Genomic DNA, 25,329 nt, shown 5'->3' on the forward strand with positions numbered 1-25,329 from the left:
AGGCTAAATAAGATTCAGCTATCAATAAGCCACTAATATGAGTATTGTCATTAGCAGCATCTGTGTCAGAATAGTACTTCCCCTAGCCCCCCCCCAAACCAAATGATTGCAAAGTCATGGCCCCAAATAAGGATGTGCACTGAACACTAGATTCAGGAAAAACCTTGATTTGGCCATTCAGAAAGTGGCCTCACTTCAGGAAAATGAAAGTTTCATGTCTCCTCATTCACTGTTATTATGGCTCCTTTACTTTTTGGCAGAATTTGGTTAAATTTGCAGGCACAGAACCCCTTCTGAGTGGATAAAAGGTAAAGGTAAAGGTACCCCTGCCCGTACGGGCCAGTCTTGACAGACTCTAGGATTGTGCGCCCATCTCACTCTATAGGCCGGGGGCCAGCGCTGTCCGCAGACACTTCCGGGTCACGTGGCCAGCGTGACAAAGCTGCATCTGGCGAGCCAGCGCAGCACTCGGAAACGCTGTTTACCTTCCCACCAGTAAGCGGTCCCTATTTATCTGCTTGCACCCGGGGGTGCTTTCAAACTGCTAGGTTGGCAGGCGCTGGGACCGAGCAACGGGAGCGCACCCCGCCGCGGGGATTCGAACCACCGACCTGACGATCGGCAAGCCCTAGGCGCTAAGGCTTTTACCCACAGCGCCACCCGCGTCCCTTCTGAGTGGATAATGCCTGCCAAATTTCAGAAGGATAGTTAGAGCTTTTCTTGAAAGACATGGATTCAGCCATAGTGCATACTGGAACTCAATGTCATGCTCTCTTGATTTTTCCACCAGCACAAGCTTTTTTTCTTGTCAGACAGAACAATCCCCATCTCCTCCCCTGCACACTGTTCTGAGGATTCTTGTGACCCTCCAGAATGGACTTGGAGGAACTGCAGGGGCACACAGAGGAAGGAGAGGGGAGAAAGCCTCATTGTGCTAGTGGGAACTGGCTTCCACTCGTGCACCAGGTTAGTTGAGTCTGGGACACTGTGTTGCTCCTTGCGCCCCACCCACCTCCACTCTTATCTGTGGGCACAACTGGTGAACTAAAAGGACATCAGTTAAATCCTTTTGAGATAAAATTTACACCTTGCCAAAACTGTCTATGGCAACTCTTAATATTGGAACTGGTGACTATTTTATGCAGCCCAAAAATTCATGTAAATTTTGTACTCTATGGCAGTGTTTCCCAACCTTGTGCCTCCAGCTGTTTTTGAACTACAACTCCCATCATCCCTGACTAGCAAGACCAGTGGCAAGGGATGATGGGAATTGTAGTCCAAAAACAGCTGGAGGCACAAGGTTGGGAAACACTGCTCTATGGCATATGTATTCCCCCATGGGGGGAAAACAACAACACCCACACATTATAGTTGAATTGGTTTTTGGTTTCATGAAACCTGAATAGCTTTTTATAAAGCACCACCGGGGATTGAGGGGAACATAATCGCTGTTATCCACAGCCAGTGCAAAGTGAGAAACAAGTGGAAGTTAATAAAAGTTCATGAAACAAAAAGCACTAAATCTAAGTTGCTTGTTTATTAACAAAACCATAACATCAAAACTGTTCGAAGAGCCTGTGGGGAGATTTGGAAATGAAGGGGAGCCTGCTGAGAAAGCGTCAGCCCCATAAGATCAGAAACAGCTGTATTCTAAATGAAATTGAGCTGAAGACGTCTACCCTCTGGTAACCTCACAAATAACAAATTGCAATTGTCTAACCATATAATTTCAAGAAGAAGGCAGGCATCAACCAAATCCTTCCCATAAAGAATGACAGTCTTGTGCTTTGGATAGTCCTCTAGAAGGTGAACTATAATAGGTGTGTTAAAGATGGATCATGACTTGCAGGGATGATGTTGGAATACTGGGGTACCTTAACTGCATTTACCTTGAAAGGAATTACTTCACCTGCCCACTGAACTTCAACTCATGAGATCCCACTGAACAGCTCACAGCCACTCTGAAGCAAAACAGTGTGAAGTATGAAATGAATAAAGTCCTAATAATTGCATGCTGCTTTTGCAAGAGCTTATGGTAGGGGCCTACGAATGAGGTTGCATGCTGAGACATATCAGTCCCCAGGAGACTGTGAGCAGATGTATTCTTAATGAGTCTGAGCTGATAAATTGACACTGCAGAGGGAATTGAGACAGACAGAAAGTAAATTCCCAGAAAAACTTATGTGGGTGGCACGTCCAAAAGAAGCTTCTCTGCTAGTTTCAAATGTTCTATATATTGGGGAAATGGCCAAGCAGTGACTTCGGACCATTTCATCAACTTTAGATTTAATCTGTTCTCAGAGCCTTTGCTTCTGGCCTTGACAACCTACCTGTCGAAGTCAGTCCACTAGCCAGCATAATCATCATGTCAGCCAAAAATGCCCTTCCATGCTAAGTGGTACAGGCAATATCAGCAGGGGGAAATGGGAAGAAATGCCATGTGAGAGCTAAAGTTAGTTGTAATAATAATAATAATTTATTGTTTATACCCCGCCCATCTGGCTGTGCCTCCCCAGCCACTCTGGGCGGCTTCCATAGAAACCAAAAATACAGTAAAATATCACACGTTAAAAACTTCCCTGAACAGGGCTGCCTTAAGATGTCTTCTGAATGTCAGGTAGTTGTTTATCGCTTTGACATCTGCTGGAAGGGCATTCTACAGGGCGGGCGCCACTACCGAGAAGGCCCTCTGCCTGATTCCCTGTAGCTTTGTTTCTCGCAATGAGGGAACCGCCAGAAGGCCCTCGGCGCTGGACCTCAGCGTCCGGGCAGAATGATGGTTGTATTAAAGCTGCAATCCTATATCCATTTATATACATGGGTAACTCAACAGAAAGGTTGTTTTCTGAGTAAATACTGACTCTAGCTACAATTGCCCTGCATGTCCCATTGAAACCAATGGAACTCGTTCGTCTGTACCAACAAGTTCTGTTGCAGTCACTGGAAGTAAGCCATAACTTTAACTTCCCAATCCAGGTAAAGTTAATTACTTATGGGCAATTTTAGCTTATCTTCAGGCAAGTTATTTTGTAAGGAACCTCTTACAAGAGCCCATATTAAGCATCCGTTGATTTCAACAAAACAGGTAAATGAGCTTACATCTCTCTCACTGAAATCAATATGCCTTAAGGGCGCTTAACTTTGACCAAAGGGGGCTTCCGTCAGGATGTACACCTAAATTTAAGCACATGCCTAATACTGGATGAGGTCTCCACTGAATTTTCATTCTTTTGTATCTGCAAATTATTCTCATATTTCCTGCAGGTATGTTCACCTTTACCTGCTTCAGAATCCTTTCAAATGTGGTAAGAAAACAAGAATATGAGCACAAATCAGAGCATTTCTCTTCTGATCACTGGCAGTCCTTGGTTCCTTTGTAGCCACCAGAAAAATGTAAATTAGTGCATTAAAGTTATGTTTATGAATCAGAACTTACAGCTTCAAGGTGCTTTTTTACCATGCAGGCAGTTTCCCCAGTTCATAGGTACTCTGTCGCTGTCTGTTTGCAATTTGTTAAGAGGTAGCACAGCTGTTTCTGGATACAGGCCTAATGCCATTCCCAGCCATACTGGTACCGAGAGAGTCCCTATAGAGGAGAAAATGCATCGCATATTTTCTAGCCCAGGGGTCGGCAAAGTTTTTGTGGCTCCTGCCAGCGTGGAGGAGGTGTGCACAGCTTCCCATTGGCTGCAGGAGCTTCCTGCAGCCAATGGAAAGCCAGCCAGCATCACGGAAGGCGGTCCCTGCTCTGCTCCGTGCCAGTTTAGTGCAGCGCACAGGAGCCAACCAAGCGGGCAGCAGGGGTCCATGGGCCAGTTAAACGACCCCCATGGGCCACTTGTGGTCCATGGACCTTAGGTTGCTGATCCCTGTTCTAGCCAACTTCTTTCTGCCACCACTTGTCACCCCAACACCTCACTTTCTCTTCCTCTAACCACAGTCCTTGAAAACACTCATCCAATGGCCTCCTTGCATCTTATCTGGAGCTGTTTTTCACTCTAGCAGTCAGCTAGGCCCCTCCAAAACTGGTTCTTACTAGTTTTGTGGTCAGGCAGCACCCTTATATATGTAAAATTGCTCAAACTGATAATGAGTTTTGAAGAATTTCTACCTTATCAGACAAAACAACAAACAACCTTAGCTTTTGTGGGGGCAAAAAATATAATTCAAGGTATGCTCATTCAAATGATACCAGAGAGCTTCATGGCTAATGTGCAGTGATATTCATCTGATAAAGGTGCATGCATTGCCTGTTTGGTCATGTTGTGGGTATTTTCTTTATCTAAAAACAAATGAAGGTTTTGTTAACTGGCATATTTCCTCAACTTCACATTTGGCTTCCTTGAATATCTGAGATAAGTACAGGGTTGTGGAGTGCTGCTTTAGAATGCATCCATTATTTTTTAAAGGTTAGCCCTCTATTCCAGAATATCAGACCCACAAGGGACATTATGGACCTTATTCCAGATTGCCACAACTCTAGTGAATCCATCAGTTTCCCACAGCAGTCCTTATTTTGGAGGTTTAGAGTAGGGATGGTGGTGAAATTTGGTTCAGTTTGTATTTTAATGTACACTTTCTGAAACAATGCATGACAGCCTTCAAAATTCGCATTTCTCTGAATTTTGTAAGGCAGTTCTCCAACCCAAACTGTACAGAAAGGCATATACATGGGGAATGTTTGCATGAAACTGTATATAGTAGTGAAAGTGACATATGAAAATGTATTTGCAGAAATGCTTCTGTTAGGACAAATGCACACTAAAATACTGGTATATTTTCATGAGGACTTTTTTTTAACAAAATCACAAACTGATGCAGAAATATGGTGAAGTCAACACTGGGAAAAAGACAAATAGAGAGAAACCACTGTTTACAGATTCGTCCATTACTAGTTTAAATGTTCAAGTTATTTTCAAACAAGCAGCTAGTACCGATACACTGATTCTCTCCCCCAAAGTCTTATAAATTGTTATCTTAAGCTTTCACTGTCTATTCTTAACTTAGTGATGGATCACCTTAATTCCTTTCCACATTAAGTTTTGTGTGCATTCAGTCATAGTCTGTTATGTTCCAGACTTTGAGGATTTTTCAAAATACTGCACTTTAATTGCATACATTTAGTACAACCATTGTTTACCCAAAGTACATGTTTTTATGTGCTTTTCAATGCATTTCCCCTTAAATTATGCATTTTGAATCCATATTTTCAATGAAGTGAGCATTTTTGGTTGCATTTCGAACAAAAACTGCACTGCAAAAATCAGAGAAGTGTGCAATCCGATCAAAAAGCTGCATTCAACCCACAGAATATGTCCGGGACTGGAAAATTTAGTTGGTTTGTATCGAAATCCAGACCAAACAAATTTCTCCTCCATTCCCAATCCCAGGTAGCAAGAATCCCCCGCCCCGTAGTTCCAGAACTTTTACTGACATTGCCTTCTGAACTTGTGGAACAGAGGCGGGGAGAGAGAGAGACAGAAAGATGCTTTTTTTGTCTTTATTAGACAACTGGGTTTCCTGAGACAGCGTAATGGCAGAAGCTCTTTGTAATACTGGTGTAGACTAGAAACCCTACTATCATCACAATAGGCATAAAATGATAGTTTGCAGTATCTACGGATCATTATACCTTTTTAAATGCCGCAGGGCTGAAGTCATTCATGATGCCTGCATCACCTTTTCAAGGCATGTTGCTTTTTTCATTTTTGCTTTATATATTTTCAGAGACTGACACATACTGTGAGAGAACCAGAAGGTGTACATACTTTACAGCTTCACAAAAGAATACAAAATTGCCTTCCATTCATACTGTAGACGAAGTTGAGGAGGACAGGTGCCTTCTGAAATTTTAACTAGATTTATGCAAGATCATGAGGGAAAATTTTATCCCCTAGGATATCATGGTAGGCACCTTTCTGCCCCCTTGTGATTTGTCTTTTTGCTTGGTCCAGGTTGATTAATTAAACAGCTTTGAACCCTGCATTCCTGAAGGAACATCTCCACCTCCATCATTCAGCCCAGACACTGAGGGCCAGCGCTAAGGGCCTTCTGGTGGTTCTCTCACTGCAAGAAGTGAGGCAGAGGGCCTTCTCGGTAGTCGCCCCCACCCTGCAGAAATCCCTCCCACCAGATGTCAAGGAAATAAACAACCATCTGACTTTTAGAAGATATCTGAAGGCAGCATTGTATAGGGAAGTTTTTAATGTTTGATGTCTTGCTGTGTTTTAATCTTTGGAAACCACCCAGGGTGACTTGGGCAACCCAGTTCAATGGGTTGCATATAATTTATTATTATCGTCATCATCATCATCATTATATTATGATGTGGTGGTCCAAGCTGGGTATTGCCTGTATAGCTCTGCCTCTGATTTTCTTCTCTAACATGTAGTAGCACTGGCACAATTTCTAGGAATGATACAAGGGAATATTCCAGCACTAGGACCCAATTCCCCCCCTTTAGTGCCTACAGTGGCTGGGATGGGAAGAGCAGCAAAGCATGGCTGCTGACTTAATCTGAGCCTCGGTGCCTTTCATTTGCAGGCACTGTTGGAACCCTCAGAATTCCTTTCCCACTATTACCGACTGACCGGCTTATTGAAAAGACATGGCTATTCCCCACCCGCTCCATCGCAGTAGTGATCCCAGGGCAGGGTATAATAAAACACAACAGGAATGACAATATCAGCCACAAATCAAAACAGAAGAACAGAACAACAACAAGAAACCAGCAGAAGCAATAACAGCAATACCACAACCAGGTCAACCATTGATGTCCTCTAAAGGTCTGCTCAAATAAATGGATCTTCAGAGGACCCAGTTCACTGAGAGCTGAAAATTCAAAGAATGGGTCTGGAGTTTCCCTGGGGAAGGAAGCCCTCTCCCACATCCAACCCTAGCTATAGCCCTTTGTGCCAGCAACATGTGGTGCCAAGATGTCTTTGAGGGGTGATGTATTTGGCAAGCAGGACATATCTGTGTGACTCTGCACCATTAACATCACATAAAATGCTATTTTAACTGCTGCAGCACAAGCCTGTTCTAGCACTGCTGCGGCTGACACAGCCATTATGAGATTGGCCTGTTCCAGTTAAAGCTCCCTGTGTCTTGCACAAATGACCCCTGGGCATTTAACGCTGCAAGTAAAGGTCACCCATTTGTATCCTTGGAGGGAAGTGGCTCCCCATAACATAAATGGCCTGTGATCCTCCCTCTTGTAATACACTTCCCTTGGTTGATTGTACTCACACAAGTCAATATATTTTAGGATTTCTGCTCCTTTCTCTATAAAAAAACATTTCACAGACGGAGGGCCGGAGTTGAGATGCAAGGAAATCTGAGCATCTTCGTGGAAGACACAAAGCAATAGCTGCTTCCTATGAAATCTAATTTAAACCATTAATGTGGGTCCATAAAGCAAAGTCACATCGTCAGATCCGAGTTATTTATGGCATTGGGATCTTACTGATTATGGCAATAAATAATACAGCATGTATCACTGGGAAATAATGTAAAGTCAGTTAATCCACAGGAGAAGTGGAAGGCATTGGAACAATTCGCCTATTATTCTGGTGCAGCAATTTCATAACAGCAGCCTTCACACAATTGCGCTCTTCCAGGTAGCAGGCAATTTGGCCTCCCCTCCACCCCCCGCTTCCCTGGCTGCCTGCATCTTTTTTTCTTACAGCCCTAAGCAGCTTCTACTCATTTGTTAATATTGGGGTGAGCAGGGGGAGAGATCCCATTCAGCTGCTGATTGTGCGCATGGGCCCTGCCAGTTTGGCTCATTCAAACTGGCAGGATTACAGCTCCTTTCAATATTCCCACCATGGCGCCAGCAAGATTTCAGCTTAATCCTAGGAGGCATGAGGTCAGCCTCTTCAGCCATTTCCATGTTGACAGCAGTTTGCTTTGGCTTAAACACTGGCAAGCTGCCACACCCTCTCCGCCTGAACCCCGTTAAACCACTTTCATCATGGCTCTGCTTGGAAAAGCACAACTGGTACTTTTGCTCTCTGTTCCTCTTTTATATCCCTACAAAGCGACAAAACCAGAATTGATGGCGGTGGGGAGCGTGCTTAACTGATCCAGTTGGCTCATAGAATCATTGCAGCAGGAGCTCCTATGGCCATTCTCTTGAAAAACAAAGATGAAACCTTTCTTAAGTATGCTATTTAAGGTTTCATGTTTGTTCACAGGCAATGCACCAGAGATGCATTTAAATATTGCCATTTTGTCCTAGAGGCTAACAGTTTTTCTTCCCTTTCACAGTTCAGCGCTTAGGACATTTCAGTCCATGCCAGAACTGTGATAGGATAATACATCCTCAGCCTTCCCAAATCTGGTGCCCTCCAAATCTTGTTGAGATCCAACTCCCATCAGTCCCTGCCAGCTAGACCAATGGTCAGGGATGATGGGAGCTGTAGTCTAAGACATCTGGAAGGTTCCAAGTTTGGGAAGGCTGGCCTGCACATCGCCTGGGGAGCATGAAAAAAATAAACAAAAGCACAATTTGTCAGGTTACCATTGTGATGAGATAGTAAACAACACGGGTTCAATTATCCCTGGAACAGATCACATGACCTGAACTTTGTTGAGCCAAATCAATTCCTTGTAGGGCATCTTTGAACTAGGAGATGGGCCATAGCATGGCTTTGCATGCGGAAGGTCCTAGGCCCAACCCCAGTATCTCCAGTTAGGGCTAGAAGAGACTTTTGCCTCAAACCCTGGAGAACACTGGCCTGTCAGTGTGTATGGCACAGAGCTTTTTGCATTATAGAAAGGATTGGGGCACTGACTGCAGACCCATGAAAGTTTTGTTCACATGATCTGAAATGTGAAGTTGGACACACCATTGGATTTGGTTTTTTGTTTTGGTTTTTGCATGGGCCTGGAAATAGATTGAGAAGGTCTAATTGTCATGCTATAATCTTTAGCTCTTGCGTTGTCCTTGGCAGCACAGAATCAGTGAGGCTGCTCCAAGCTTTGTCATCAAAATGCCCCCCAAATGCCGGTGGATTCCTCTAATGGGGCCCATGCAAGGACTTGTGCTATAGGGCTATCCCTTTCCCTCTCCTTGCCCCATACAACCCCTGCACACATCCCAATTAGGTTGCAGGGGTTAGTTGCACCCCCAGAACAGAACATGGAGGGCAAGCAGTGCTTGTACTGATGGAGTGATCACAGAAGCGCTACGTTGAATTCCTGGTATCCAGGCTTTGGTTTTTTAAAAATCAACAACAACAACAACAACAACAACAACAATAATACAGGTATATCAATTCTGAATTCTGATCTAAAAATTCTGTTACTGGATTCTGAAATCCATCTCATAGATTATTCAAGTGCTAACTACAGCAGTTCTCCAGGGTTCTCTCCCATCACTTCCTGGCAATGTTGGGGACTGAAACCGGGATCCTTTGCATGCAAAGCAGATGCTGTATCCCTGAGCAACAACACTTCACCAGGCAACAACAAGAAAGGGGAGATGGAGCAGCAAAACTAGGACATCCCAGGGCTCATCCATGGGCTTCCAACAGTGCCAACCCCACATGCCGCAGCTCTTCCTCTGCTTATATTTTGGAAAACTTGTAGGAGATGAAGGAATAGAGGATTATATATCAGAGACACTTGTTTGTTTTTTCCTTCCTTCCTTAGCACTGAAACAGCCTTTTAGCTATCACAACCAGAGTAGGGCAGGAAACCATGGCTGTGCTTCAGGTGAACAGCAAAATGAATGGAGGGTTGTCACATCCAAGCCCAAAGCTCCAGTCACTCTTCTGCACTGGGCTTTAAAGAGAACATTGTAGCAGTGGCAGCTGTGACGATATCGTACTTCTTTGTGCCCAGTATTTATCAGCTGACACCCAACTGCGCTGCTGCTGAATGCTGAACATGGGCTGACTCTTATGCAAGGATGAGTCACCTTCCCCGTAGCAATATTCTGCCACCTACTTTGCAGACATGGCTACCATCTGCTCTGCACTCCGTCTTGCTGGAGTCAAAGCTTGTGGAAAGCAGCCATGCTTATTGACTGAAGCCTCTTAAGATGTGTGGCAAAGGTAAGAGGGGTTTCTTCAACTTGGCTGCTGGGGTTTTACTTCCTGTTCAGTGCCATGTTTCCATGGATGCTCTTCTAATGAGAGACTTCCTTCGGGGTACATTCGTTACATACAAGATACATTGCTTCTTTTCTTCTCTCTCTTATGCCCTGAGGATCTTCTACTGCAAGAGTTTTGTGTTAAGGCTTTTGCATTGAGGCAACATGAAAACAAGTCACAGAATGACAGAAATCAAACCAAAATTCTCATTTGTTTTAAGTAATCACAGGGACTACAAGGGCCGACCTTTCTCTTCTTGGTGGCCTCTTTTTTTATAGAATAGGACTAATGAACTAACATAGCATTTATTTATTATTGTGCCTCCATTTCTGCTTTCATGCTCCCGCTGTGATTTCATCTCTCCCCTCCCCCAGTATAGTGTATGTGGATCCAGTTGTGGTGTTGCTTCGCATAGGTAATTTTAATTTCTTTTCATCTGCTTTATGAAACATGACAGCAAATGGTCTTAGACTGAAAGGCATGATATAAATGTAACTAAGAAAGCAAGGGAGCAAATAAATGAATAAATGAAATTATCTACAAAGTGAGCAAAAATAAAATTCACAATATAGGCACCGAGGTTTTGCTAAAGCGATCCTATACCCCCAGCTGTCCTGTCAGGAAAAGCTGGGCAAGGGATCTGTACATGCCTAGCTCTCTTTTCTTGTTCTTTAGAGCACCTGGCAGACAGTTGCTAGGATGGAAGTAATTAGTATTAAATTATCGCGACTGCCATTTTCACCTGTTCCACTTACAAATCCCTGGAACTTCAGTCTTGTTCAATTAGGCTCTCACACTGCCATCTCCCACAAACACCTTTCTTTCTCTGGAATTGATCCCTAACCCAGAAATGATTTTATTAATTTAAACACACACACACACACACACCCCTCTACAAATACAGTTACGGTGCCAATCCTTAACTAGAGGCGGAAGACACTATGCAGCTGAGGACCAAGCTACATATTAAGTGTCCCTTTGCATCATCTAGTGTGCAGATTTTCTATTTTATAAAAATACAAATCACATCAGCTGAGGGGTGAATGTCAGTTAATGGAATCATAAGAGATACAGAGAGGAGCAGTTAACTTTTTTCTCCTCCACTGCGGTCCTAGGAAAATTCATTTTCTGAAGCTGGTGCTTTTCTTAATTTGGAAGGAAATTACCCATTGGCACCAGTGAAGGATTCCCACTCCCCACATGAAAATACTAGCTTTAAAAAACTGAACCCACAGCCACTGGATGCAATGATGCCTTTAAGATAATCTATAGTTGAATCCAGCTCTTCACCATCCACTTGTCATTAATCCCCTCCCAACCCTTGCTACTAAACAAAATGGGTATTTTCTATGTGCATGTGTAGAAAGAGAATAACTTCTCAGTCCTATTCATATCACCTCAGAAGTATGTCTTATTGAGTTCTATGAGATAACATTCACAGGACTGAGGGCTTAGCCACACCTTTCCTCAGCGCTTTCCAGGCATGACCCACACTTTAAAGCTCTGTATCTCAGCCCCCCCTTTTTTTGCTCCACGATACGCCACTCTTTAAAGCTGAATCGGACCAAGTGGTAATCCATTAAAAACCCAAATAGCCATTTGCTCTAATTCAGCTTTAAAGAGCGAGTTTTCGCATGGGAAAGGGGGCGGGGCCTTCAGACACAGAGCTTTAAAGTGCAAACCTGTGAATGGAAAGAGCAGGGCAAAAGGGACGTGTGGTTGTTCTTCATGCACACTGAAGAAGCTCTGGACAAATGTGCCATAAGGCTGTGATGGCTAAAATGATGCTTTCAGCTCCTTGGAATGAAAGAAGGATAAAACAACAAATTGCTATACCATATTTGGTTGGTCTGGTTGATGTATCTTGTGTGTTCCAAGTATTCTCACTCACATCATCTCCTACAAGCTCTCAAAAAGTTAGGGAAATGGGTGCTGAATAAGCAGAGGGAAAGCAAGGGCGTTAGAGTCTGACACTGTTGAAAGCCCATGTGCATACCCTTGAAGCGCATATGAAGAAAATAGTATCTTTGGCTAGGTAAAGCAGTTCTGCCTTAGAAAGACCAAAAAGTAAAAGGAAGAAAAATCCTCTACTCTCAGTTCAGTGGAAATGCATTGTGCTTTTAAGGGAACCATCTCACAAGAGGCAAATGATGCTCCATGGCTGTACAGGTTGAGCATGTGTATCTGCTGCTCTGAAGCACCACAGGAGAGCCTGCGCTTACAGAATGCAACATGTCAAAGCAATCTGCGCGGCAAATTTATGCAAACGTTCAACATGTGACCTTTATCTATAAAGCTCTGGCTTTAACCAGCATGTTCTCTCATGTATTATTTCAATGCAGAGCAGTAAAAATTTGAGATGTTTTGTTACTTTTGCCTCAAAATTCGCTTCTTCCTTGAAAACTTCTTCTCTGGTTATTCTAATGAATCGGAACAACTCTGGGCTTGAAAAACAAAGAAGCTGGGAAATCTTTAAGGCTATTTCAGGCTCCAGGAGATAGGGCAAACCAAAGCTATGCTCATTACTCAAAACTAAACCCCACTGAAGTCAATGGAGCTTACTCTAAAGCAAGTGCGTATAGAACTGAAAGTGTGATGCCACTTTGAACAGTCAAAGGTGAGGATGCGGAACATGAATTGCAGTGAAAAGCATCAGAATGCTTGTGAGCCCATGCATTTAACTAAGAGGAACACATGACCAGTCACATGCTGAATCAAAATGACACTGAATGCCCTTCCAAATCTGGTGGTAGGGTTTGGTTGTCTGCAGATGCAGAACATGCTGTGGGATTTGCATAGGTGCTCAACAAAATCTACTGCAATTCCAGAGGAATCAGGCCAAGTGAGCTACACAGTCCCCGAGTCCTGTTTACAAATCCAGGCTCCAGGTATCTTGGGCATAAGGGAGCTATGAGGCCACCAGGCTCTGAGCAAAACTAGATAAATGTTCCAGCCAATTTTGACAACGAAAGTTATGGAGTTGTCCATTTTGATTCAATAATGCACGTATATTTGGATTGCAAATCTGAAAAGCCACTTTTAGCTGCAGCCTTAGTTCCTATGGCTACCAGTGGCAATATCTGCTTTAGAACGCCTTTGATGTCCCCCCAATGGACATCAAAGTTCTTGTGTTCTGGTGGTTTCATGAGTGCTAAGAATTCACCACTGTCTACAAACCCAGCTTAAGAAACGCTCTTTGCAGGCTTTGCCTTGTTTCCTGAAGATTCACTGAGCCAGTTTTCAAACAGACCAAGGTAAGCGAGGCAAGTCAGTTCTCTTGCCATGACCTGCCCAGGTCTCTGCGTATTTATTTAGGTTTTTAGTACTGTAAGGTAGATAAGGTCAATGAACCTGACAGTTTGTTCAAGCTTTGTTTTTGTCTTTTCTACCACCCTAAATGTCATCTGCATCCCTCTGTGTGTGTGTGTGTGTGTGTGTGTGTGTGTGTGTCTGTGTGTCTGTGTGTCTGTGTGTGTGTGTTAAAGGCAAACAAACTGTATTGCAAACATTTATGTTCTAGGTCCTAGGAGTTTACAGTCAAACACAGTAAAACTCTGTTTCATCATTCATTATTATTTTTCATACACATATTAAACACTCACACATCCAAGCTTTCCCAGAACCTGGGTAAGAACTGTTTTTTGGGTCAAGCTGCTGTAGATGAAACAACAGCTTGACCCAGGTGGTACTTTTTGTTTCACAATATAGATCCATTTACTATCCATTTTCCTTTAACTTCATTCACCAAGCTTTCCCCCCCTGTATCTCCTTGCCCTACACAACTATGTATAAATTTTGATTTTTGCAGCACAGTTGACCTACAAAGATGAAAACAGCATGAGTCTGGAACATGAATTTGGCTTTATCTTTCTAGTTTCATTTCATTATGTTTTACCAATACTGTTTCTTATGTTCATTCCCTTTGTGAAGGGATTCAATGGGACACAGCCTTTGAGCTTTGTATGTAAGATCAATAGAGATCCACAGCAACAGAGTCATACACAACCAAATTGCATGAGGGAAGATGGGTTCAATCCCTCCTCCCTGGCACACCTCCCGCACTGACAAAATTCAATTGCGGGGCGGACATAAAGGCAGGAGCCAATATTTAACTATTATCCCACTTCTGGTGCAGGGAGGTGAGGTAAACTCTTGGATAGGATTGCCCCATATACACATTTCTGCAAGCAATTCCCCCTACTATGATCATGCAATCTTCAATGTTGTTATCACCAATACATGCATTTTTATGCATGTGCCTTCTAAACTTTAGAGGTGTCTTTGTGGGGACTGCCACCAAAACGGGGAGACTAAAAGCCCCCTTTATGCATAATCCTTTGAATATAACTGTTAAAACATCAACATTTCGGCAGAATTCTGGTGATGCATCAGGGAGCTTTGCGCTGCATCTTGGGTACAATGCAGCTTGCAATGGTCACAGAGCAATCACGCCTATAGAAGCAATAAGGCTAAATTTGCTACACGAACCCTTTAAGAGGTGCAAAAACCAAGTTTCTCCTATTCAGCTCTTTTCCTCATATCTTATCAGGATTTTTGTTTTGCATGTGAAGAGGCTGAGGAAAGAGATGGAGTAGATAGAGCAGGAGAAGCCAAGAGGTCTCACCACCTTTCGGCAGTGTTGAACTGTGTTGCAGTCTCCAGAGTATGAGCTGGCGACTGAAATAAGGCCCAGTATTAACAACTGAAAGAGGAGCATCTTCTCTAACTAATCAACACATTCCTTTGTTTAAGAATGCCGTGAATAACTGCACATTGCTGTTACAAGCCCAGGAATAGACTCTGAATGCACTTAACAAATGTTTGATATACAAATTATTCAGTTAATTGCACCATTTAATTGATATAGTTGAGCAATCCTTGCAGCCTTAGCTAAATTGAACTCATTTTCTCTGGTGTATAATGAATGCATATCATATTGGAAAACAAGGAGAAGATTAATATGCCATTGGAGAGGAAGAAAAAGCTGTGGAGTGTTTGGTCATGTCCATTATTGCTATATTTGCCAATGAACATTTCTGAATGCGAAGCAGGTACATTATATGAGGCAAGGACAGTTCTATTAAAGAGTGTTGTTCAAGGCATTCTAATAATTTCTGTGTAGGTTTTCCTTTCTACAGGGTGTTGCATTCTTCCTGAAATGAATGGCTTGGGTTTGCATGGCATGAGTAGGAAACAGTCCAATGCCCAAATCTAAAAACAAACCACTACAACCTGACCTTTTGTAGACCAGAAGACCCAGAAGAGCTGCGTGAAGCAGAGGGTGGGTGAAGAGAGCAAAGCTTGCTGCAGGCTGAAAGAAATGAACCAGCAAATAAAACCTCAGAGACCAATTGTGGAAGAAATAAGCTCGGAATGAAATGAATATAACAATTTGAAAGGCAGTGCTGCTGAGACCAGGTCAACTGATTTATATGAAATACAAACAAATTCAGACTTTCATAGGAAAAGACTCTGGTATTGACTGGGAGTTTCAAAGAGGTCTAAACAGATGCCTTACTTTACCATTCCTTTCGGAGCAGATTTTCAATTTATTTCCTTTTTGTTGTTGTTGTTTATTTGTTTGCAACAGCTAAAGTATCTTAGAGAAGCTTAACTTGACCAGTGCCTACAGACTGGAAATATTGGGGGCATCTGAGGTTGCTGTGGTCATTTCAAATGTTTATCCAAAGAGACTGGCCCACAGCTTGCTTATATTTATTTTTAATTTGGAATTAATCCTCATAAGTTACATGGAAAACTTAATATGCTCATTGAATTTCTTAGATCTCAGAATACCACCATCTGGAAATGAATGATTTCAACTGACATTATCATCTGGCATGTTTGACAGAGAGTGTAGTTCTTGCATCTTGAAATAATTTTGGACTGCAATCGTATTCACACTTACTAGGTAGCAAGTCTCATCAAACACAGTGGGACTTCTAAGTAGATAAATATACATAGGATTGCACAGATTATTGCTGTTTGGGGCATCAAGGTCAAGGTCAACGGTGGTTCAAGACAGGGCTAATAAGCGGAAATAATGATATAAAAAGGAAATGGTCAAAGCTGTAGCAATTCATGTTTTCATTATACTTCTTTACATAAAGAGCATTTAGTATGCTGCTTATTTCTTCCCACATATAACATTCACAATGCTGGCATAAACAGTGAATTGATCTGAGAAGCTGATCCAGTCTCTTAGAATGCATACTCAAGATCACTATGGCACCTTTTCTTGAAGATTTTTTGTTTGAAGATCACCTGGGAATCTTTGCTAGTTCCTGTTACTTTCTCACTTGTCTACCTCAAATGCAGACCCATACTGGCCCACAACTACCTTCATGGCATGGTTGGTGACAGTCTGACAATGTATTACCCCCTCCTTCTGCATGACTTCCCCACCCTCCCATCACCACTTCCTTCAACATCTAACCACTTGGTTTCCAGTGAATCTGATACACTGTCAATTCTACCACTGGCCCTTTCTAACATCTGTTGAAATTAAAGGTAGAGAAAACCATGTCAGTTTCAAAAGGCATGGTTTATGTGAACCAGCACTGATTAAAAATATATATCTGCTTTGAAGGAAAGGAAAAGAGCACACTGCTGGCAAAATTGATAAGTTCTTCCCTCCCACCCACACGCACACACACCAGCAGATGTCAATAAGGAGAGGGAAGCATTTCATGTTTACCTTGCCTTTTTCTTAACAGAGAGCAGGGAGGTGCAGGAAATGGCTATGACAAAGAGTCCATCATCGAAATGGGTATGACTCAAGGAATGTTAATCTGGGCCTAGGTCAGTGTGACCAATGAGCCACTTTCCTCCAGAAATGAGAGGTAAAATGTCTAGAGAAGCCATTCCCAATGGGTCACACAAATGGTGGACTAAAAATGCACTTCAGGTAATGTCATTTGCTCACAGGTGACCCAAAACACGCAGGAAGAATAAAATACCATTCTAATTATTCCTTTCTGTATCACCATCAACAATTTTAGAAAGCTGATACAGTGGTACATCGGGTTAAGTACTTAATTCGTTCCCGAGGTCCATTCTTAACCTGAAACTGTTCTTAACCTGAAGCACCACTTTAGCTAATGGGGCCTCCCGCTGCTGCCGCACTGCCAGAGCACAATTTCTATACTCATCCTGAAGCAAAGTTCTTAACCTGAAGCACTATTTCTGGGTTAGCGGAGTCTGTAACCTGAAGCGTATGTAACCTGAAGCGTACGTAACCTGAGGTACCACTGTATAAGCACATTTAAACTTGCACAGCAGCATGAGAGTGAGGCTCGAAAGCACTGTAAATGGTACATGTAAAATTGATCATCACACATCTTCCATGATTGCTCTCAATAAGAGATGAATATTGCCAATTGAGGCAGAATCCTGTGGTCTACCTCCTAGCGGAGCCTGGTTACTGGAGGCTTGTTACCCACAAAAGCTTCTCCACTATTTTCCTATTGTCTTTCGAGAACAATTTGAGGTGCTGTTTTTGACCTATAAAGTATATAATGTGGCTCTTCAGCTTTTAACAATTCTTTTTCAAACAGAGCCTATTGAAGACTTCACCCCAGGGAACACTATTAATCAATCAGTAAGGCTAGATTACATAAAGAGCTTTCTTTAAAAAATGGGAGGGGGAGACAGTCCCTGACTAATACTGGCGTTTATTTCAAAATCACTGTGCTCCAATCCAGAGAGGGGCATAGGGAAAAGTGCACAATGGGACTTTTTTGTTTTCTTTTTCCCCCGAAGTCAATCTTCCTTTCTGCACCTATCCTACACTGCAAAATGCTTTTTAGAAAAGCTGAGAAATGCTTAAAGCAGGTTGTGAAACTTGCCATATAGAAAAATGGTACTTTCTGGAGCAGGTCCACCAACTCAAAGATGAATAAGTGCACATTTTTGTTTCCTTTTACATGCACTCAGGTAGTTCTCTACCCTTTCTCCCATTTGACAGACAACCATTTACCCGAAAACCACATGATGAGATGCTCGCCTATAATTTCTGCCTACATGGTAAAGGAAACCTTAGAATTTCCTGGCATCCCCCGATTTCTGGTCAGTTCTAAGCGGTATAACAGGATTCTCCACACCACCATGAGGGCAGATGTACAGATGACCAGTATTCCATAGATTAAACTGTCCAGCATTGTAATTTATCACTTAGTGAATTGTCCACTGTACTGAAGCTAAAAAAAATGTAGTCTTGTGCTTCCCTTTTCCCCAGAGCAATTAGATGCCTGTGGAGAGCTGTAAATTATTGACTTCTCTTTTTTACACCCATTGTAATTATCCAATATATTTTGTGATTCTACAACACAGGAAGACAGCTTGTACCAAATTAAACCATAGGTTTATCTAATTCAGTATTGCCTATAATGTCTATCAACCACACTCCATGGTTTCAAACAGGAGTCTTCCCAGCCTCACTTGGAGAAGTCAAAGATTGAACTTGGGACTTTTTATATGTAGAACATGTGATCTACCGCCGAGCTACAGAGCCACATTTTCCTTTCTAGATGAAAACAGTATTGGCAACATCATGTTGTTCTAGCCGACTGTTTCTCACTAAAGGGATACCCTGTGGATCAGGAAGTCATTGTGTTCCTAGCTTGCTCAGACCTACTGTGGAAACTTTGAGCTGTAATACTTGGATTAGCACCAGTCCATGACTTAAATGCATGCTATTATAGCTGGGCAACCAACTGCAAAGGAAGGCCTGGTTTCTACAGAACTATTTCATCTCCAGGTTAGATGATTGCAATGAATGGTATGTTAGATTGCAGCTAGACTGCTAACTGGGGCTGTGTAATGGAAACATATGGCGCTCCTCCATGGCTTCCAATACATTTCCTGGTACAACTCAAAGTGCTACTCCTGAAAAACCATGCATGTGGCTTGGTTTCAGAACGCCTGAAGGATTGCCTGCTTCTACATCCAACCAAAAGCATCTAAACAAACCTATTCCGAACACAGAAACCAGCAAAACAAAGAGAAGTGAAAGTTGTGAGGAAACAAAGTAATCACAAGTTCAGGTTTCTAGAATAGCTCCACATTTTTAAAAAATTTCAAGCTACACCTGTGCTAGAAGCACTCAGGGGTGCATCCATAGGTTTCCTTTTTCTGGTGGAAGGAATGGGACCTTTGGATGCAACTCTACAATGATGCTGCAAAAATTCTAAAACAAAAACAAAAACTTTGAAGACTGTATATGACAAAAAATGAAGCATTTCCCCCATACAACCATCTCAAGACTCAGGCAGTAACTGTAATCAACAAAGGCAAGCCAGCTGTTGTCCAATATCACTGAAAACAGGTTGTAAAATATTAGCATCATTGTGGTTAAAAGGTGGTTGGACTCGATGGTCCTCGGGGGTCCCTTCCAACTCTACAATTCTATGATTCTGTTATTCCATAATATCTGGACATCCACATATAGATCAGGGCAAATTTCTTCCAGCTAGGAAACAAAGACTGTAATCCTGTACCCACTTATATGGAAGTAAGCCACACAGAACTAAGTAAGATGTTAACTAATAGGACTTACCTCTGAGCAGACATGAATAAGACTGCATGGTGAGTTACAATTTTAGGAGAGTAATAGTAAGAGTAATTGGGGACGGTCAGTTTTGCATGTACACTGAATTTGCATGTACACTGAATTTGCATGTACACTGAATCGTAAGTAAGAGTAATTGGGGACGGTCAGTTTTGCATGTACACTGAATCGCAAGGAGATTTGGGGCAAGTAAGAAGTGACATGATAGGTGTGTTGTGGGAGGGGAGATTATTGGTTTGGTTCTTATTTTTATTATGTATTTTATGTTTTTATATTGTATTTTTATGATGTGAACCATCCTAAGTTCGAAGGATGAAGGGAAGTATAAAAATGAAAATAAATAAAATTTTAAATGTATGCGCAGCATGGGGAAAAAGAGGCTAGAGCTAAGGTTTTTCTTTGTGTTTCTCGTTTTCATACTGGCTGCCCATTCAAAAGCGCAATGTCTTACACAAGAGCTTGCACAAACAGAGGGACTTCCTAGATTTCTCCACTAAATCCAAAGCAGCTTTTCAATGGGTCGAAAAGCACCTTGGATACAACCCAATGTTTTATTTTATTTGTTTTGTCAGCTGCTTTATTTTGTAAGTTGTACATGTGGGTTGATACAACTGTACCTTTCGTGTTCCTTTTAGAAAAAAAATGTGGGTTGTTTTTTTTACCATTAGCCCTCCATGCTGCGTGAGGAAAACTGAAGGGAGTTTAAAAAGCATTTGTGATGTGGCACAGCAGACTGCCATTCAAAGGGGAAATCCCACTGGGCATGCACATGCCTGAAGGAGCTCTTTGTATCCCAGCCACTGCCTGGATGAAGAAACGTCCAGAGACATGTTCAGAACATTTCTCTCGGCGCCCAAAGCCATTTCACAGGTAACAGCCCTAGTTAACACTGGTGTAGGAATCCACATATCCAACCTTAATCAATGAGTCGAGTGACTGCAACAATTAAATAATGCATGCACAGCTTTCCCCATCCTGGTTGCCTTTGGACATTGCTGTACTGTCTATTCACGATCTGTAGTTTCTGGAAACAATTGAAGTCGTTTTTGTTTTGACAAACTTTTCCAGCTAGATGGAAAGGTCTCTCTGCCTTAGGTGTTTGTTTTCTGTTGTTTTTAAACCCACATTCCATTGTTTTTTATACAGTTCTAAACATTATTTCATCTTTTTTTCAGGGTATGTTTGTAAATTATCTTGGGCATATATGTGGAAGGAGATTAACAACAACAACAAGAACAATAATATCATCCCTAATGGCTAGCACTGGGGGTGGGTGCTGAAATTCAGCTACATCCAGACAGCACCAGGTTAGGGAAGGCTGACCTAGGGCCTTGGTTGGAGGATAAATAAATTAGACATTCTGCTACAGTGTGTACAGTGTCTCCAAGATGCTTTTTCTTATGGAAGGGCATCATAAATTAAACAGCTTGGCACAGGGGGGAAATTCCAGACCAAGCAAACACTCCAGAGCGTGCCTAATTTTTCTCTTGAACAAAAACGTATAGCAAACAATAGATAGAAAAGAGGAGTTGCAAGAGATAACACTGCGCTAGAAAATTGTTTCTTTGAACATTACAAGCGTGTATCTTTGACAAATTGTTCCTCCCTCGGCCCATGCGCCCAAACAGGGGCAGTGCTGATTATGTTATTTCCAAGGCTTTTGTTTAGCCAAACCTATTTTCTAAACAAGCTTCTGCAGAAGATGCTGCCTGTGTTTTGAAATGCTTCCTGGTATATTGTTTTCCTTGCAAAGATGCAGAGTCCTTGATATGACGCTTTTTTCAAATGCATGTGAATGCAGAAGTTATCAACAAAGAACTTTAATGAAAAGGAAAAGGAAAGCTCTACCTGAGCGTGAGCCAAGTCCCATTCTCCACTGTCTCTTTGTAACCTTATAGCGTAGGCATACAGTTGTTTGCCAGGTTCCCCCCATTCTACACAATACCTCTATTCATTACTCCCCAGTACGCCTCTTCATTATGAAATACTCTCAGCCCTACAGGGGCCACAGGCAGTTAGGGAAGTCTAATTCTGCAAGATTACTTGTCCATAACTTTGAATATTTAATTATACACAAAATAAGCAAGGAAAGTGTTAATATCCTGCCTGCTTTTCTACTCTAAGAATGTAGGATTCCAAGGAAGAGGAAGCCCAGATTTTATTGGGGGGGGTGTCTTCATGATAGCTAGTTTTTACGTACAGCGTATGGATAAACAAGATGGAATTCTTCCAATAGTGTTTTCCTTGAAGTTTTAGCCTCATGCAGAAGGTTTCATAATTTCAGATTTAAGCTTCCCATGCTGTTGCTGTAGTAGTGGATTCCAACCCATGGTTTCACAATTGCACGGGTCAACAATGCCACGCTGTTTCTTGTATCTTTTTTTCCCTACTGCTGTCCACCACTGGTGCCTGTCAGCCACCATTTTCAGAATTCTACTGTGTCTGGTGAATGCAAAGAGTAGGTTCCAAAATGGCCAGCTACCAAATTTAAGCCAATGGCAAGCAGAGGCACACCACAGCAGAAGAAATTAGTTTAGAGGACAGTGATTGCAGTAAAGAGACAGGAAGGAAGGGACAGTGTGAAAGCAGCATTCTTTTCTTTGTTTGTCCGAATGCTGAACAACAAACACAGATATCAGGCACCCAAATAAAAATACTAAAATTAAGTTGTTACCCAACTTATTTCTGCTCTTGTCCACCTTTGTTTTCACTGTCTAGCCTACCTAGGTCTCTAGCTTAGTTAAAAATAATGTGTTTTAGCTTGGTTCTCTATCTGCCCACAAATGCTGGTTGGTGTGTTGTTTTTTTCAGAACCCACAGTTCATTAAAAAAAAGTGGAAAACACTCGCCGGCCTTGGATCAGTAGAAGCTACGAATCCCCAAAAGTCAACCCTACAAAAGAACTGACAGTTCATTACAGGGCTGTATGTCATCAATGAAACTGCAGGGAAGATCATTCATCTTGTGCCACCATAGCAACTGTGAATGTGTGTGAGAGAGAGAAAGAGAAAGTGGGGTAGAGAGGAGAGGCAAGGGTGTGCTTAATGTCTGTTAACTTGGTTTCCATGACAAAGGCACAACTTGTATAGGAAACCCATACTATGCCCACTCTTATCAATGGCCTAAAGCAGCAAATATTGTAGAACAGTCAGGTTATCTGCACTGTATCATAGCAAAAAGCAGGCACAGTCATTTTACAAACATTCAGAAAGCTTAAAAGGGGGGGGTGTTGACATTTGCACATGCCCCTATACTAACTTAGTGCAAGGATGCTTCCATGAAGCCTAAAGACACGACAAAAATCACAGATGGGAGAAGAACGCATAAGAGCAAACACCACCTTCTTTCCTTTTCCTGCTTCATAAATCATCCTGTTTATGTAATGTGGCCAATAAAGCAAGACACAGTTAAGAAAACATTCTTTCTTTTTTTATTCCTATGAAATGGTAAAATGATTGATGTTATGTATGGAAGAGTATATAAGGAAGACACAGCGTTGGGGGATGATTTACTGATGCCCACTGAAACGTGGGGTTTGGGCACTGTAAAATGTCAGGCATTCAAAGATATAAATGATTGAAATAATGGGGAAATGCCCTTAAAAAGAGAGGACTTGTATGTAGTAGGCGAGGTGGGGGCTGGGAAGGGCATAGCAACAGTGTGTCTCCAGTACAATCCCACACTGCACACTGGGGGAAAATAGCAGTGATTTAAGAGTAGCAATTTAGCTCCAAATATCTAAAGACAGAACAGAGCTCTTCACCTTCAACAGGCAAACGCTTATCTCCCTGCCTTGGCATTTGTAAGACAATGTATTAGGGCAATGCTAGAATAATAATTACTGAGTGACTGTAAGCAAGTCGTTTTTATAAGTGGTGTGGTTCTGTTGTCTCTCCTGCCTCTACCTTCCCCTTCACAAGATAAAAGAGCTGGATATGTACTGTATGGTGAATATGTGCAGCATAAAAATGACTTAATTGAATTTGGATTTATGGATTCCCCGCCACGCACAAGTTTACTGAAAGGTGTCTCATGTAATATGTCAGAAATCATTGGGGCTGTGATGATGTCAACTGTGCCAGCAGTTTCTATAGGGAGTTTCTGTAGGTCTGAGCGTCAAAACATAAATGTCATTAGTTCTGCTTTGATAAAGTAGAGGCAGGTTGGAGAAAAAAGGAAAAAAATACAACCCCTTCACATGTTTTCTGGGAAGATTATACATTTGACCCATTTGAAAGCCCATATAGGTCATTTGGGCAAACATAATCCTTTGCAATTAATGGCGCCACCAGGAACCTAGACCTGAGAACTGCCCTGAGATCTACGGATAAAAGACAATATAAACATTTAATAAATATGTTATGTACTGAAGTTCTCACCCTGGGCCAGCAGGGAGATACTGTAGATAGTTCAGGTCCACATATGCAAATAAGAGATCGAAAGTGACATTCAGTGATTGTATAGTTACAGAAAATGGTTACTGCTGCGTTGTAGTGGAGCTCTATATAAGCAGGCTGGCTGAACCCTTCAGTTCAGTTCTGTTCTGGCCTGTGAATAAACAAGAGCTGTTTGAAGAATCGCTGTGTCGTCTGATATGTTCACCCACAACTTAACAAAATAAATCCATAATAAAATTAAAATTGAACTGATGGGACACCTAGGTCACGTAGGTAGTGTCTAGGAGGTCCCCATCTTCTTCACTTGAAAAAAGAAGAGCAGACACTTAAGCAGTGGAGATGTACCTGGGGCCTAAAGCCTCTTACCTTGATTCAGAAGGGGTCTCAGCTGCCGCAGTTGCTGCTTCGCTGGTAGAAAAGTTGTGTGGTACCCTCTTCTGTTCTGGTTCTCTATCCTCCTCCTCTGCAAAGAAACAGTGGACAATGAAACATTGCGGTGTATTACCTTGTACATTACTCTGAAGTAAGCCCCATTTTACGTCCATGGGAACTGCTCCCTGTTAAGTATTTCTTCCTGCAGAGGCCTAGGGCAATTGGCTCCAGAATCTGTGGCAAAAATGATGAGCCTAGCATCAGTTTCCAGCCAGAAATTATGGGGCGAGTAGTCCCTGGTAGGAAAAAAAGTTACTCTGTTGGGATCCTGGAAATACTCACTGTAGCCTCCTCCACTGGGTAGGTTCTTGGGTTTGGCTGAAGGGGAAGAGGGTTTTTTGCAGAACCCAGTTGAGCAAAGTAAAATAAATCATTCATAAAGACAGCATTTTGAAACCTGAAGCTCCAAACTTAAATGATAACAACACAGTACAGTAGTCTGTAATGTAAACATAAAAATGTTGTTTACTTACATAACACTGCAGACTTGATTCAAGCAGAAAATGGCAGTCAAGTAAGTCAGGCAAAATAGACTTCTATATTACAAAACACACATTTGAATATGGTGCCTGTGCTCAATAGAGCACAAACTACACCTTTTCTCCACAGCTGAAAGATGTAAAAGAGGATGAGCTCTGGACAGGAAGGAAGTAGTAAGTTTTTCCCCCCTATTGTTCTCTTCCTGCCCTGTGCAAACAGAGGATGTGACCTCACAGAGTGCCCTCTAGGAATTTGCAGAGAACTTTTATGTCTCTTAACCCTTTGTTCAGCTAGCAAACATGAAATCTGTATTTTGACTGGAGCATCATTGTACCAAATTAAATTCAAAGAA

General features: G+C 42.1%; 1 long non-coding RNA gene across 6 annotated transcripts in view; it reads right to left on the bottom strand.

Moving 5' to 3' along the window:
• Positions 1 to 25,244, bottom strand: part of LOC128415610 (uncharacterized) — a 105,612-nt gene extending 80,368 nt beyond the window's left edge. The window contains exons 1-3 of one of the 6 annotated variants that reach the window (XR_008331013.1): positions 24,971 to 25,244; positions 24,432 to 24,528; positions 15,338 to 15,411 (exon numbers count right to left, since the gene is read on the bottom strand). This is a non-coding gene — a long non-coding RNA (uncharacterized LOC128415610). The remainder of the gene's footprint in view (positions 1 to 15,337; positions 15,412 to 24,431; positions 24,529 to 24,970) is intronic. The other 5 variants (XR_008331011.1, XR_008331010.1, XR_008331015.1 and 2 more) reach the window with 5 other exon arrangements.
• Between the last annotated feature and the right edge of the window lie 85 nt (positions 25,245 to 25,329).

Source organism: Podarcis raffonei, chromosome 6 (genome assembly GCF_027172205.1).
Source record: "Podarcis raffonei isolate rPodRaf1 chromosome 6, rPodRaf1.pri, whole genome shotgun sequence".
NCBI lineage: Eukaryota > Metazoa > Chordata > Lepidosauria > Squamata > Lacertidae > Podarcis > Podarcis raffonei.